Here is a 15,353-nt window from a genome sequence, read left to right on the forward strand (position 1 = left end):
GATAAAAAAAAAAAATTGTCATATTCTGAAAGAATTAAATTTGAAGCCAGACATAGAGATAGAAGATCGTGTCAGCCTACAAGGATTTTATTTATGGCTAAACAAAAATTGGAAAGATCAGTAATGTCAAATTTAAATATTTGCTTAAGGAGAGTTAAAAGAAATGAAAACTTAACTGCTAAAAAAATTAAAGATGAGAATTTCTTAAATGATTCTATCCGTCATGACGATGGATATAGATTTTTGAGACAAGTGAGGTCGTCACCATCATATTGGGAAAGCAAGAAGAAGCATTTACTTGGCATGATTAGACAATGTGGAGTTCCAACATTGTTTATTACTTTATCTGCATGTGAACACAAAAATCCTGATTTATTAAAAATGTTATACAAATTACAAGAAAATAAAAACATCAGTATTCATGATGCTATAAATTTGGATATGGCAGAGAAAACTAAGTTGATCAGAGAAGATCCGGTAACGTGTGTACGATATATAGAAGAAAGATTCAATCAGATTATGACGATATTGCAAAATGAACATGGTCCATTTGGAGAAAATTACGTTGTAGATTACTTTCAGAGGAGAGAATTCCAAGCTAGAGGATCAGTTCATACGCATAATCTTTTATATTGTAAAAATGCTCCAATTTATGATGAAGAAAATGAAAACGAAAATGAAAAATTAATAAAGTGGATTAATAAAATTATAACTTGTCACTACGATGATAAAAATCCATTAATACGTTTGCAAATACATCGACATAAGCCGACATGTTACAAAGGTAGAAGAAATAAACATTTGTGTAGATTTAATTTTCCGATGTTTGTTATGAAAAATACGTTGATTCTTAAACCCTTAGAAGAAAAAGAGAAAACTAAACATTACAAATCAAATGTTAAAAAAATTAAAGAGATGATGCAAGAATTTTTCGAAAAAAATATACTAATCTCTTTCGAGGAAATGTTAGAACGTTTAGAAATGACCGAAAGAGATTACATTCAGGCAATCAGAAGCACTTTATCAAGAACTAAAATTTTCTTAAAAAGACAAAGCAACGAAGTTGCCATTAATGCGTACCACAAAGTGATATTGACACTTCTTGAATCAAATATGGATATACAATTTGTTTTAGATCCCTATAGTTGTGCTTCGTATATGATCAATTATGTTACAAAAGTCGATGCAGGTTTATCAAGATTATTAAGAGAAACATCAAAAGATTTGGAAAATGGAAATTTAGATATTAGACGGAAGTTTAGAAAGATTGCTAACATTTTTATAAACGGTAATACTATGTCTGCACAAGAAGCTGTTTATCACGTTCTCGGTTTACCACTTTCATTGTGTAGTAGAACTGTTATTTATATCAACACTTCTCCGCAAAAAGAGCGTGTACGAATGTTGAAAAACAAAAAACATTTAGAAAAAATTAGCGAGGATTCAACGGATATCTATTACAAAAATATTATCGAAAAGTACGAGAATCGGAATTATTCTAAATATAAAGATGTTTGTCTGGCTGATTTTGCGGCAAATTTCGACCAAAAATTTTATACAAATAAAAGTGATAGCGATGATGAATATAGTGAAGAGAGTGAAATTAAACAACGAAAGAACTTGAAAATTATTAGATTTAATCGATATAAATTGCAACAAGATCGATATAATTATTTTAGAGAACAAGTTTTATTATTTTTTCCATGGAAAAATGAATTAAATGATGTGGAGACACAAGATTGTGAGCGAATTTATATAGAAAATATTCAAGAAATAGAGGAGAATAGAAAGAAATACTCAATTATAGGAGATGCAGAAATTAACGAGGCATTAGATCAAGCACAAAAAGATCAGCAAGATATTGAAGATGAAGAAGTAGAATCTTTTATGAAAACCAATGTAGAAAAAGAGCAAGAGATAGATATATTTACTCAAACTGGTATTACAAGTGGTTCAAATAAAAATAAAAGGAAATTAAGCAGTCCATCTAAAGTTACAAAAGAAGAAATAATGAATATATTTCGCGAATTAAATGATAAACAACGGGAAATTACAATGCACGTTTTACATTGTTTTAAGACTGGAAAGTTACCAATTAGACTATTTATAAGCGGATCTGCGGGTGTTGGAAAAAGCACTGTGATTAATGCAATTTATCAGGTATTGCTGAATTACTTTGATGATATGCCTGGTGAAAATAATAATAAAGTGAAAGTGTTATTATGTGCACCCTCTGGCAAAGCAGCATTTTTAATAAGGGGAGTAACGTTACACACAGCTTTTGCTTTGCCAGTAACACAATATGGAGGACAAATGCCAGACTTGTCAGAAGATGTGGCTAATACTATACGAGAGAATTTATTTGAATTAAAATTATTAATTATAGATGAAATATCGATGGTGGGTAGTACGATGTTTAGTAGAATTGATACACGATTAAGACAAATAATGGGTCAAAACAAAAGCTTTGGTGGGGTTTCTGTTTTGATGGTAGGAGATCTTTATCAATTACCACCGGTTATGGATACTTCGATATATCTCCCACCTAAATCATGCATGTTAAGCGGTTTTTCAGAAAATGTATTATGGAACGAATTTGAATTATTTGAATTAACGGAAATAATGAGACAAAAAGAAGATAAAAATTTTATTGAAGCACTTAACAATCTTGCGAGAGGAACAATGTCTAAAAACAATATTGATCTAATAAGATCAAGAGAAACAATTGAAAATGACATTCCTATAGATGCTATAAGATTATATGCTGACAATCGCTCGGTGGATATTTATAATAAATTGAGGATAAATTTAAAAGATGGAATCGCTTATGAATTTAAAGCAATAGACTCAGTTTTAGGTAAGGTAAATAGTAAAACGAGAAATAAACTACTAACATCATTAAAAAATAAAAAAAGAACAGAATGCAGTGGTTTAGATTCTAAAATCACATTAAAAATTGGAATCAACTATATGATAACCAATAATATAGATATTGCAGATGGCCTAGTTAATGGAGCCTGTGGAATTTTGAAATATATAACATTCAAACCAGGTACGGTAGAACCAGTTAAAATATGGCTAGATTTTCATAATGATAAGGTTGGTGTGGAACAAAGACGACCGTACTTAAAATATATGAGTGAAAATTGTATAGAAATGTGTTTAGTTCCTTTATCACGAATTTGTGTAATATTGAATGTTAATGATAGAATGGGGTACCAAATTATAAGAGAACAGTTCCCACTTACACCTGCTGAAGCTTTAACAATTCATAAAAGCCAAGGACAAACTTATGAGAAAGTATGCATTGATTTGAGAAATAATTATCGTATGACGAGATCATTGTTGTACGTAGCACTAAGTAGAGTAACTAAAATATCAGATTTATACATTTTGGGTCATTTTACACCTCCTAAAAAACCATCCCCAGAAAATTCTTTGGAATTGGAAATAAAAAGACTTAAACAAGAGAAAATTCTAGAATTAGCGTACTCAAAAGTTATAAAAGGAAATATACTAAAAATTATATACCAGAACGTACGATCTTTGAATAAAAATATTACCAATATAAATTGTGATAAATGGTATAAACAAGCCGACCTTTTAATTTTTTCGGAAACACAAACAATAGCAAAAGATAATTTTACATTGGAAGGATTTAATGTTATTTTCCGTTCAGATAATTATGATAATCGATCAACAAGAGGAATAATATGTTTTATAAGAAAAGAAATAAACGGAAATGTTAATGGACATATTCAAAAAGATGAAACAATAAATGGACAACATCGACATATTGACTTAATACTGCTAACTGTAAATGAAATACAAATCATTACATGTTATAAATCACCATCAGTAACTAAAACAGTATTTACCTATGAATTAAATAATATTTTGAGCAAATCATTAGATAATAAAAAGATTATAATAGGTGACTTTAACTACGATTCGTATAATGAGGGAGGATTTTTGGAAAACCATTTAAAAAAATTAAATTTTAAACGTGCGCTTTCAACGCATGTTTCAACCACAAATTTTAATACGCAAATCGATGTAATATTTATATCTGACCAAATATTTAATTACACTGCTGGAGTATACGAAACATTTTTTTCTGACCATAAACCAATTTTTATTGGATTAAACGAACAAAGTAAGATATCAATAACAAGTGTAAATACTTTATTTAAAGAAAATTTTATTTCTAATAAGAATAATAAATATAATTCTGAAAAAATGTTAATTAACATTAAGTCTCCAGAGAATAGTGAAAAAAATACGAATGTAGCAAACAAAATTAAAAATAATGATTTTAACATAGATAATCTTATTTATCCACTGCCACAAACAATTGAAGAGAACGTGTTAAAAGAAAATTCGTGGTTAGATGATCGACCTTTAAATGAAATTATGATGATAATAGAAAGATATACTACATTTTCTCGTGTTGATGTTCTTTTTATAATGAATTTAAATTGGATTGAACCAATCTTTACTTCCGATGTTCAAATTGTTGGAGGTCAACATTGTGGTAACCACTGGCACTGTATTTACTATGATGGTTTAATGCTTCATATATATGATAGTTTGTATTTTGATACTCATTCTTATTACAATCTGACATTATTTGAACAAAAATACATTGAAAAACGATACCCTAATCTGGAACAAAATAATATAATATTTGAAAGAGTAACCAAGCAGCCAGATCTTGCATCATGTGGAATATTTGCAGCAGCATTTGCAGTATCAATAGCATTAGGAGAAAATCCTTCAAATAAAAAATATTCAACAAATATGTCAAAAATGCGTAGACATTGTCTGAGAATCATAAAAGAAAAAATATTATTACCCTTCCCGGAAGAATAAAAAAAACAAGAATTACATAATGAAAATATTTATATTGCATATTTACACTGTAAATACCATTGAAATTAACAATTAAAAAAAAAAAGCTACAATAATGTCTACAGAATAGAAAATAAAAAAGCAAAAAAACAGGCAATTACATAAACATTTAATAATATCGGAATTATATTACACCTAAAACAAAAAAAAGTTACCAATCCGTAATTTCAAATATATAATTAAAGCAAAGAGACAAACAATAATTTAAAAAAGAAATAAATATCTAGATCTACATAAAAATAATTAAAGACATTGAAATAAGATTAAAATTATAATAAATAAATTAAAAAGAAAAAATAAAAAAAAATTGTCGCACAAAGAAATTAATAAAGTTGAAATGCATTCTACGCATAGCGAAGTAGTATTGTGAAAATGCATTCTGCGTGAAGCGCAGTGTGATTACTATTAAAATGCATTATGCAATATACGAAAATCAATATATATATATATATATATATATATATATATATATGCAGAACGTATATTGTGAGTACCTTTTCATTGAACAACTGTATATTATGTAGACCAAACGTCACTATGAGGACAGTCCTCGAAATAATTTATACGTAACGTATATTATGTAGACCGGTCCTCGCGATGCTTTTACAGACTACCGTACATTATAAGGACAATTTTTATAATTATACGAAATGTATATTATAAGGCCCCTTTTAATTTTTATGTACTGCATATTGTAAGGACCACCTAATTTAATCTTATAAATTATGATTTGCAAATAATAAAATTTGATTTTTTAACGAAAATTTTTATTGCATGCGAAAAGATATTAAATAAAAAGAAGTTTTTAAAAGACAATTTATAACACGTTTCTACATCAGACGTAAATAATTAGTGTAATTAAAAAGTAAATAATTATTCACTGCTAAAATTCTTCGTTAAATTTGAAAAAAATGCTATTTTCTTATGTTCTGTAAAACAATCTGTTAAATATATTTTTATACAATAGTGTTTTACGTCATCAATCTTAAAGTTTTTATTTAAGAAAATTCGAAATTGTTTTACCTAATTTCACACGCAATTGTTTGTTATAAAAAGTATTCAAGACATGTATAGAAAAAAAAATAGCAAAAAATAAATACAAGGGACTATACAAAAGGTAGATCCAAATGGGAAACTCATCGCAGCTTAACGAAATTTGGCAGGAACATTTATATCGGCTTCAGAATCATGCCGGAAAAGTTTTATCACATAAATAGCAATATAAAATTATTTAGAGATAAATTGGAAAAACTATTTATTCATAAAGATTATAAGGGTATACAAAATAATAGATTGTTGAAATAAATATAATATATTAAATGCCTCTAAATCTGTATTACATTATTTCTACAATACACAAAAATTAAAAGGGCTTTATAATATACATTTCGTATAATTATAAAAATGGTCCTCATAATAACGTTTAGTCTACATAATATACAGTTGTTCAATGAAAAGGTACTCACAATATGCGTTCTGCATATATATATATATAAAAATATTGATGCTTATAATATTCAATTTTTATACATTTATTAGATGCATAATTTTTAGTTTGGCTTCCTCATAAAGGAAGCTTTTCGCGCGTAGCAATACGTTGTGGATTCAATTTGCTAATTTCCTACTCTCTCACTTCAAAATTGTGACTTTGCTATGTGCAAATCGCAATTTGATGAGGAAGCCAAGTGCAAATTTTTAATTTGCACAATTTTTTTCCAAATTTTTTCATAAACGTTACAAGCTGCATCTTCTTGTTGCTTTTTTCCTGAAAATCTATCTGCCTCTATCCTTCCTTAACTTTCTTTAATTATACTTTTTCGTTTATATTAATTTTGTATTTGATCGCGTATAAAACTGAGTCTAATCAACCAAATCTTAAAAAATTATATATGAAATAGGGGTAGAAAAAAGACTGAAAAATATAATAAAATTAAAAATAGATCGATATCTCCAAATTTGCGGAAGTTAGAGCAACCACGGACATTTCTAAAAAAATTCAAAGTTTTTTTAAAAAAGAACCCCTTTCCCGATTATCACCAAATTCAATACCAACTTTTCTTGAATGTTACTCTATCGATTAAAAAAAAACATCCCAATATCTCAAAAATTACGGAAGTTATACCATAAACAAAATATTGTTTAGTCTACAAAAAAGATAATTCAACACCAACATAACTTTAATGATACTCTACGATTTTTCGACGTTTTCGAACAGAAGCAACACATTGGCATCGAAAACTCAAAAAACAATTTTTACTTCGGTTTTTTCTACCCCTATTTCATATATAATTCTTTTAAATTCAATTGATTAGACTTAGCTTTATATGCGATCAAAATTATGGACCTTTGATCGCGTATAAAACTGAGTCTAATCAACCAAATCTTAAAGAATTATATATGAAATAGGAGTAGAAAAGATTGAAGAATATAATAAAATTAGAAATAGACCGATATCTCAAAGTTTGCGGAAGTTGGAGCAAACACAAAACCTTTCTACAAAAATTCAAAATTTTATTTAAAAAGAACCGTTTTACCGATCATCGCCAAATTCAATCCCACCCTTCCTTACCAACCTTACATGATACTCTATCGATTAAAAAAAATGCATTCCAATATCTCAAAAATTACGGAAGTTAGAGCACATACGGACAACAACATATACACACACACACACACACACACACACACACACACACACACACACACACACACACACACACACACACACACACACACATTTTAACCAATTTTTCTTCATTCTACTTATTTATTATTTGACGAAGTATATACCTAAGTGTATAAAATTCCTATATTACGAGCACGAATATTTACATATATATATATCAATATTTGTAAGTTGTAATATATTTTCATACAGCATACATTTTATACAGCATATAATTTGATTGGTTTCTTCTTACGCGTAATGGGTTCTGCACACAGGACGCGGAAACGCTTGCCGCGCAGCAAGAAGCGACGCGGTAGCCAATAAACTTTTGGTTCTTACGGAAAAGCAACACGTTGATTGGCTACCGCGTCGCTTCTTGCCGCGCGGCAAGCGTTTCCGCGTCCTGTGTGCAGAAGCCATAAAGGTGCGATTTCATTGACGCTAGAAACCAGCGGCAGCGTCAAGAAAATGTAGTGGGGGAAGAAGTTCTGTTGAATTTTGCGGTACGCTAAAAAGTTGAAACGGTCTGAACTTCTTCCCCCACTACATTTTCTTGACGCTGCCGCTGGTTTCTAGCGTCAATGAAATCGCACCTTTATGGCTTCTGCACATAGGACGCGGAAACGCTTGCCGCGCGGCAAGAAGCGACGCGGTAGCCAATCAACGTGTTGCTTTTCCGTAAGAACCAAAAGTTTATTGGCTACCGCGTCGCTTCTTGCTGCGCGGCAAGCGTTTCCGCGTCCTGTGTGCAGAACCCATTACGCGTAAGAAGAAACCAATCAAATTATATGCTGTATAAAATGTATGCTGTATGAAAATATATTACAACTTACAAATATTGATATATATATATGTAAATATTCGTGCTCGTAATATAGGAATTTCGTACACTTAAGTATATACTTCGTCAAATAATAAATAAGTAGAATGAAGAAAAATTGGTTAAAATGTGTGTGTGTGTGTGTGTGTGTGTGTGTATATGTTGTTGTCCGTATGTGCTCTAACTTCCGTAATTTTTGAGATATTGGAATGCATTTTTTTTAATCGATAGAGTATCATGTAAGGTTGGTAAGAAAAGGTGGGATTGAATTTGGCGATGATCGGTAAAGCGGTTCTTTTTAAATAAAATTTTGAATTTTTGTAGAAAGGTTTTGTGTTTGCTCCAACTTCCGCAAACTTTGAGATATCGGTCTATTTCTAATTTTATTATATTCTTCAATCTTTTCTACTCCTATTTCATATATAATTCTTTAAGATTTGGTTGATTAGACTCAGTTTTATACGCGATCAAAGGTCCATAATTTTGATCGCATATAAAGCTAAGTCTAATCAATTGAATTTAAAAGAATTATATATGAAATAGGGGTAGAAAAGACCGAAGTAAAAATTGTTTTTTGAGTTTTCGATGCCAATGTGTTGCTTATGTTCAAAAACGTCGAAAAATCGTAGAGTATCATTAAAGTTATGTTGGTGTTGAATTATCTTTTTTTTTGTTTATGGTATAACTTCCGTAATTTTTGAGATATTGGGATGTTTTTTTTTAATCGATAGAGTAACATTCAAGAAAAGTTGGTATTGAATTTGGTGATGATCGGGAAAGGGGTTCTTTTTTAAAAAAATTTTGAATTTTTTTAGAAATGTCCGTGGTTGCTCTAACTTCCGCAAATTTGGAGATATCGATCTATTTTTAATTTTATTATATTTTTCAGTCTTTTTTCTACCCCTATTTCATATATAATTTTTTAAGATTTGGTTGATTAGACTTAGTTTTATACGCGATCAAATACAAAATTAATATAAACGAAAAAGTATAATTAAAAAAAGTTAAGGAAGGATAGAGGCAGATAGACTTTCAGGAAAAAAGCAACAAGAAGATGCAGCTTGTAACGTTTATGAAAAAATTTGGAAAAAAATTGTGCAAATTAAAAATTTGCACTTGGCTTCCTCATCAAATTGCGATTTGCACATAGCAAAGTCACAATTTTGAAGTGAGAGAGTAGGAAATTAGCAAATTGAATCCACAACGTATTGCTACGCGCGAAAAGCTTCCTTTATGAGGAAGCCAAACTAAAAATTATGCATCTAATAAATGTATAAAAATTGAATATTATAAGCATCAATATTTTTATATATATATATATATGCAGAACGCATATTGTGAGTACCTTTTCATTGAACAACTGTATATTATGTAGACTAAACGTTATTATGAGGACCATTTTTATAATTATACGAAATGTATATTATAAAGCCCTTTTAATTTTTGTGTATTGTAGAAATAATGTAATACAGATTTAGAGGCATTTAATATATTATATTTATTTCAACAATCTATTATTTTGTATACCCTTATAATTTTTATGAATAAATAGTTTTTCCAATTTATCTCTAAATAATTTTATATTGCTATTTATGTGATAAAACTTTTTTGATGGTTGAATATATTATTAATTAAAAGACCATTGTTTGAATGCAAAATGGAATATCTTTAATAACTCATCTACGATATGATACATATATCTACTACATTTCTGTAACCTATTAATAGGCTCATTAATAGCATTTATTTATTAGGACCTTATTACGATTCAATCGGTAGAATAGTTGTTTTTGGACCTCATAAAATTACATTGTTCTATATTTGATAATATTTTGTTAGCCATAATGTACATTTAATTAGATCTGTAGTCAAAAGCAATGATTTGTACTAAAGATACTACGTATGCAACAATATATCAGATCGGGTAACATAATTGTGTTTTATTATAAATTAAAATGATGGTCTTCGGAATATACAATTAATCCATAAAAACAAAAATGTTTAATAACTCGGAAAAAATAGTGAATATATCAAAAATTCCAATGATACACTCAACTACACGTTAATGTACACCTATGTATGCAGAGAAATCTATGTGTTAGTGTCGGACCTCACAATATACGGTTTACATACATATATATATATATATATATATATATATGAGAAGTGTAAATAGGGCTTAGGCGAAGTCTCCTAAAAAAAAAACCAACCCCGCCTAGTTGGAACCCCCAAGGGGTTTTTTTGGGAAAGTCCCATTTTTAAAAAAATTCCTAATTTAAAAAAAAGAAATTTTTTATATTCAGATACAGATGAAAAGGGTGATTGTTTTAATTTATATTGGAGAAAAAGAGCCTACTTTTTATACACGCATCTACTTCTAAATTTTTTTTAGATCCGATTGAATTTTGCACCAAATAAGTACATAAAATATGTCCTCCTTCATTTTATGAAATCGGTGACCGGGTAAATTTTAGCAAATTTCAATTTTTTAATGTTTTTTTTAACTGCAGTTTTCTCAATATTTCACCCTATTTCATATAATTTTTTAAAAATTGATTGATTAGATCTCGGTTACACACATTTGAAATTTCTGAAATTCGTACTATATGAAGCTTATAAAAAAAGGGGGAAATCTGATAAAAACCAAATTTTAATAAATTAAAAAAATTTTATAGGAAATAAAAAAGTGTGCAATAAAACTGCACATTGCTTCCTCATAGTTATTAAGTGTGCATTTAAACTTGCACATTGCTTCCTCATAGTTTTTAAGTGTGCAAGTTGAAACTGGACTTGCTTCCGTAGAGTTATTAGGTGCGTTGAAACTTGAACATTGCTTCCTTAGATTCAATGTGCAAGTTGAAACTTGGGACATTGCTTCCTTAGAGTTATTAAGTGTAAAGTTGAATTTGGGACATTGCTCTTAGAGTTTAAGGGGTGCAAGTTGAAACTTGGACATTGCTTCCTTAGAGTTATTAAGTGTGCAAGTTGAAACTTGGACATTGCTTCCTTAGAGTTATTAAGTTGTGCAAGTTGAAACTTGCACATTGCTTTCTTAGAGTTTCTTAAGTGTGCGAGTAGAAATCTGCATATTGGTTCAGTTTTTAAGTGGGCAGTATATTTTTATTTTTTTATTTTAGTGAATGTACATTAATTATGTATACAGGCTCCTAAGAGTTAGGTGTGCGAGTAGAAAACCTGCACATTGCTTGATTAGAGTTTTTAAGTGTTTAAGTAGAAACCTTCGCACACAAAGCTTCCTCTATGAGGAAGCCAAAACAAATAAATACTGAAAATTATACATTGAAAAAATTAATGCTTCATCATAGAGGAAGCTTTGTGGCGAGGTTTCTACTTAAACACTTAAAACTCTAATCAAGCAATGTGCAGGTTTCTACTCGCACACCTAACTCTTTAGGAGCCTGTATACATAATTATGTACATTCACTAAAATAAAAAAATAAAAATATACTTGCCCACTTAAAAACTGAACCAATATGCAGATTTCTACTCGCACACTTAAGAACTCTAAGAAAGCAATGTGCAAGTTTCAACTTGCACACTTAATAACTCTAAGGAAGCAATGTCCAAGTTTCAACTTGCACACTTAATAACTCTAAGGAAGCAATGTCCAAGTTTCAACTTGCACACTTAATAACTCTAAGGAAGCAATGTCCAAGTTTCAACTTGCACACTTAATAACTCTAAGGAAGCAATGTCCAAGTTTCAACTTGCACACTTAATAACTCTAAGGAAGCAATGTCCAAGTTTCAACTTGCACACTTAATAACTCTAAGGAAGCAATGTCCAAGTTTCAACTTGCACACTTAATAACTATGAGGAAGCAATGTGCAAGTTTCAACTTGCACACTTAATAACTATGAGGAAGCAATGTGCAAGTTTCTACTTGCACACTTTTTTGTACTGTTACCTCTGTAATTCTTTGTGGCCATTAAAAAATACACATGTAAATAACTTTGTATTTAAATATCTTGTATTCCCTTGTTAAAATTAAATAAAATTTTTTAATCTTATAAAATTGTTATTATACATTCTTTTCTAATTGACACAATGTAAAGATTTTTCAAAGTAGTGCAACAATTATTTTTTGAGGCAATATACATGTTCTCTCTGTAATTGGCGCTCTAATTTAAAGAGATATCATTTCTTTTTTGTAATTGTAATAGATCACTTGAAGCGCGACTCTTCTTTTTGATAAGGTAACATAATTTTGTGACATGTATCACTTGGGTTATAATTTTTCGGAAATAAAGATACTACTGCTTAGATTTTTTCGAGATTTTTCGAGATATAAAGATCTAAAACTTGTTACTTAGGTTTTTTCGAGGTATAATACTACCACTTTCTTTTTTTTTAGGTAACAACATATACACTACTATACGTGTACTTGGCGCCTTTTTTTTACCTTTTTTTAAAAAAGGTAATTTTGTGCAGATATCACGCCTTTTTGTAGTATATTACGCATTGTATAAACAGTATGTACAGGATAAAGCTTTTTGGAGGTATAATACTACCACTTTGTTTTTTTCAAGGTAACAACATAACAGGGTAACAACATAATACATATACACTATTATGCATGTACTTGGCGCTCTTTTTTACCTTTTTTTTAAAAAGGTAATTTTGTACGGATCAACAGCTACGTCTAAAAATAAAATAATGTATCAATATGATATTATGGCTACGATCAACGTGACACTACAAATGCTTCGAAGCATTCCTCTTCTCTTTTCTTTCAATGAAGAAAGAAGGAGAAGAAGAACGCTCCAGAGCATTTGTATCACGTTGACCGTAGCTTATATATCAAGATATATATCAACAACCTGTTCACCGTTCTCTGGATAGAATTGTAACACTGCTCTTGCGCTTCTTGACAGACATGCATACAACGTTGATAAGAAACGATATAAACGTTTTGTAGGATTGTGCAAAGTTTTGCTTGCATAACACAACCACAAGCGCAGCAATACTGACAGCCCCATCAAACGTACCAGCTTTAAATGGCAATCCTTGACCTATATCTAAAAATAAAATAATGTATTAATATGATATTATGGCTACGGTCGACGTGACACTACAAATGCTTCGAAGCATTTCTCTTCTCTTTTCTTTCAATGAAGAAAGAAGGAGAAGAAGAACGCTCCAGAGCATTTGTATCACGTTGACCGTAGCCTATATATCAAGATATATATAAAATATCAACAACCTGTTCACCGTTCTCTGGATAGAATTGTAACACTGCTCTTGCGCTTCTTGACAGACATGCATACAACGTTGATAAGAAACGATATAAACGTTTTGTAGGATTGTGCAAAGTTTTGCTTGCATATCACAACCACAAGCGCAGAAATACTGACAGCACCATCAAACGTACCAGCTTTAAATGGCAATCCTTGAACTATATCTAAAAATAAAATAATGTATTAATATGATATTATGGCTACGGTCAACGTGACACTACAAATGCTTCGAAGCATTCCTCTTCTCTTTTCTTTCAATGAAGAAAGAAGGAGAAGAAGAACGCTCCAGAGCATTTGTATCACGTTGACCGTAGCCTATATATCAAGATATATATATATCTTTCAGCAACGTGCACAACTTCATTTGAGGTTATAATTGGGTACAACATTCATCGCACGATACTTTTATAATTGCAAATCGGAAACGTACCTCGAGTTCAGCTCTTCTGCGATCAACGAAGTCGAGATCGAACGTGTCAGTCGTCACTTTCTGCCAAGCGTAGAGAACCTTCTTTTCCGCTTTTCCGGCAGCGATAGTAACACGATGGGTGCGTTCAGCCGATACTCCGCTAGCCTAGCTATCGTGAGCAGTCGCTCGTTTCCTCTCCTTTTAATCCATTGGGTCAAAGGAGAGGAAACGAGCGAAAACGAGCGACTGCTCACGATTGCTAGGCTAGCGGAGTATCGGCTGAACGCACCCAATGTAGGGATATGAAATCTTTAGATAAGCACGAAGTAATTCAATTCAGTATATCGCCGGCACGATTACGGTGTTACTGCTGTTTCGCGTACGCGCGTATGCGCGCGTTGTCGCACCTTATCTCGCGACACGTAATAAAGAGTCACACGGTCGGTCTCGCTCTGCGCGTACTACCGTGTCTCTCGATCGATCGAGATAGGTTAACTGATCAGATGATGAACTGACTGACAGGATAGCGCTCTAAACGAACGCACTGTCTGCACTGCACTGCACTGCACTGCGATACTAACGCCGCTAGCCGCCAGTGTCGAAAAAGTGAAAGTGACGTTCTCTGTTTGTTACATGTATGTTATAAAGAAGAGCGGTCGACGTAGACGACGTATCTTAAAAATAAATTTTCGCATTTGGACTTTGCGTCGTAATATCTCCGCTCGTAGGGCACGTAGCGGAATATTATGAGAGAAACCCCCCCCCCCTAATTGGACCCCAAGCTATCGATCAAGCTTACTTAGAACTTGATCCGTTCACTCGTTATCGAGATCTCAACATCTCGGGTACTCGCAACCCGTCGCGTCGCGTGAAAGAGTCACGGTCGGTCTCGCTCCGCGTGTACTTGGCGCGAGACACTACCGTGTCTCTTGATACATAGTGGTATAACAGACATCCTAACCACGCAACAGTCAATTTTAGTACTTAATAACGTTTTTCTTAAAATTGAGAACGACAGTTTTAACTTACAGATTTATGTTTTACGCACCAAAATCAGCCAAATCGGTAAGAAAGCCCCTCTTTTTCATAATACCTTAAAAAATAATTACGTTAATGTTATATATAATGTTCTTAAACGATAATTTATTATATTGCATAATCTTAAATCTTACCTTGTTAAAAATTTTATTATCAAAAAGTTCGACATACTCCAAAGTAAAGTCTCAGTTAACAGAATTCAAAAGTTATTAAAGTATCTAAATAGAGAGAATCGTGTATGCGCTCAAT

At 31.1% G+C, this 15,353-nt stretch overlaps 2 long non-coding RNA genes across 2 annotated transcripts in view; one reads left to right on the top strand and one right to left on the bottom strand.

The window, feature by feature from the left end:
• The window catches only part of LOC143905661 (uncharacterized), a 256,879-nt gene that overhangs the window by 202,527 nt on the left and 38,999 nt on the right, over positions 1 to 15,353 (top strand). The gene's annotated exons all lie outside the window — the stretch shown is intronic.
• Positions 12,649 to 13,811, bottom strand: LOC143905651 (uncharacterized). The gene is made up of 3 exons (XR_013259276.1): positions 13,624 to 13,811; positions 13,241 to 13,438; positions 12,649 to 13,062 (listed from the first exon to the last, which is right to left on the bottom strand). It is a non-coding gene; the product is annotated as an uncharacterized LOC143905651 (long non-coding RNA).

Source organism: Temnothorax americanus, unplaced genomic scaffold (genome assembly GCF_048541705.1).
Source record: "Temnothorax americanus isolate GAGA-0224 unplaced genomic scaffold, ASM4854170v1 Scaffold65, whole genome shotgun sequence".
In the NCBI taxonomy this organism is placed as follows: Eukaryota; Metazoa; Arthropoda; class Insecta; order Hymenoptera; family Formicidae; genus Temnothorax; species Temnothorax americanus.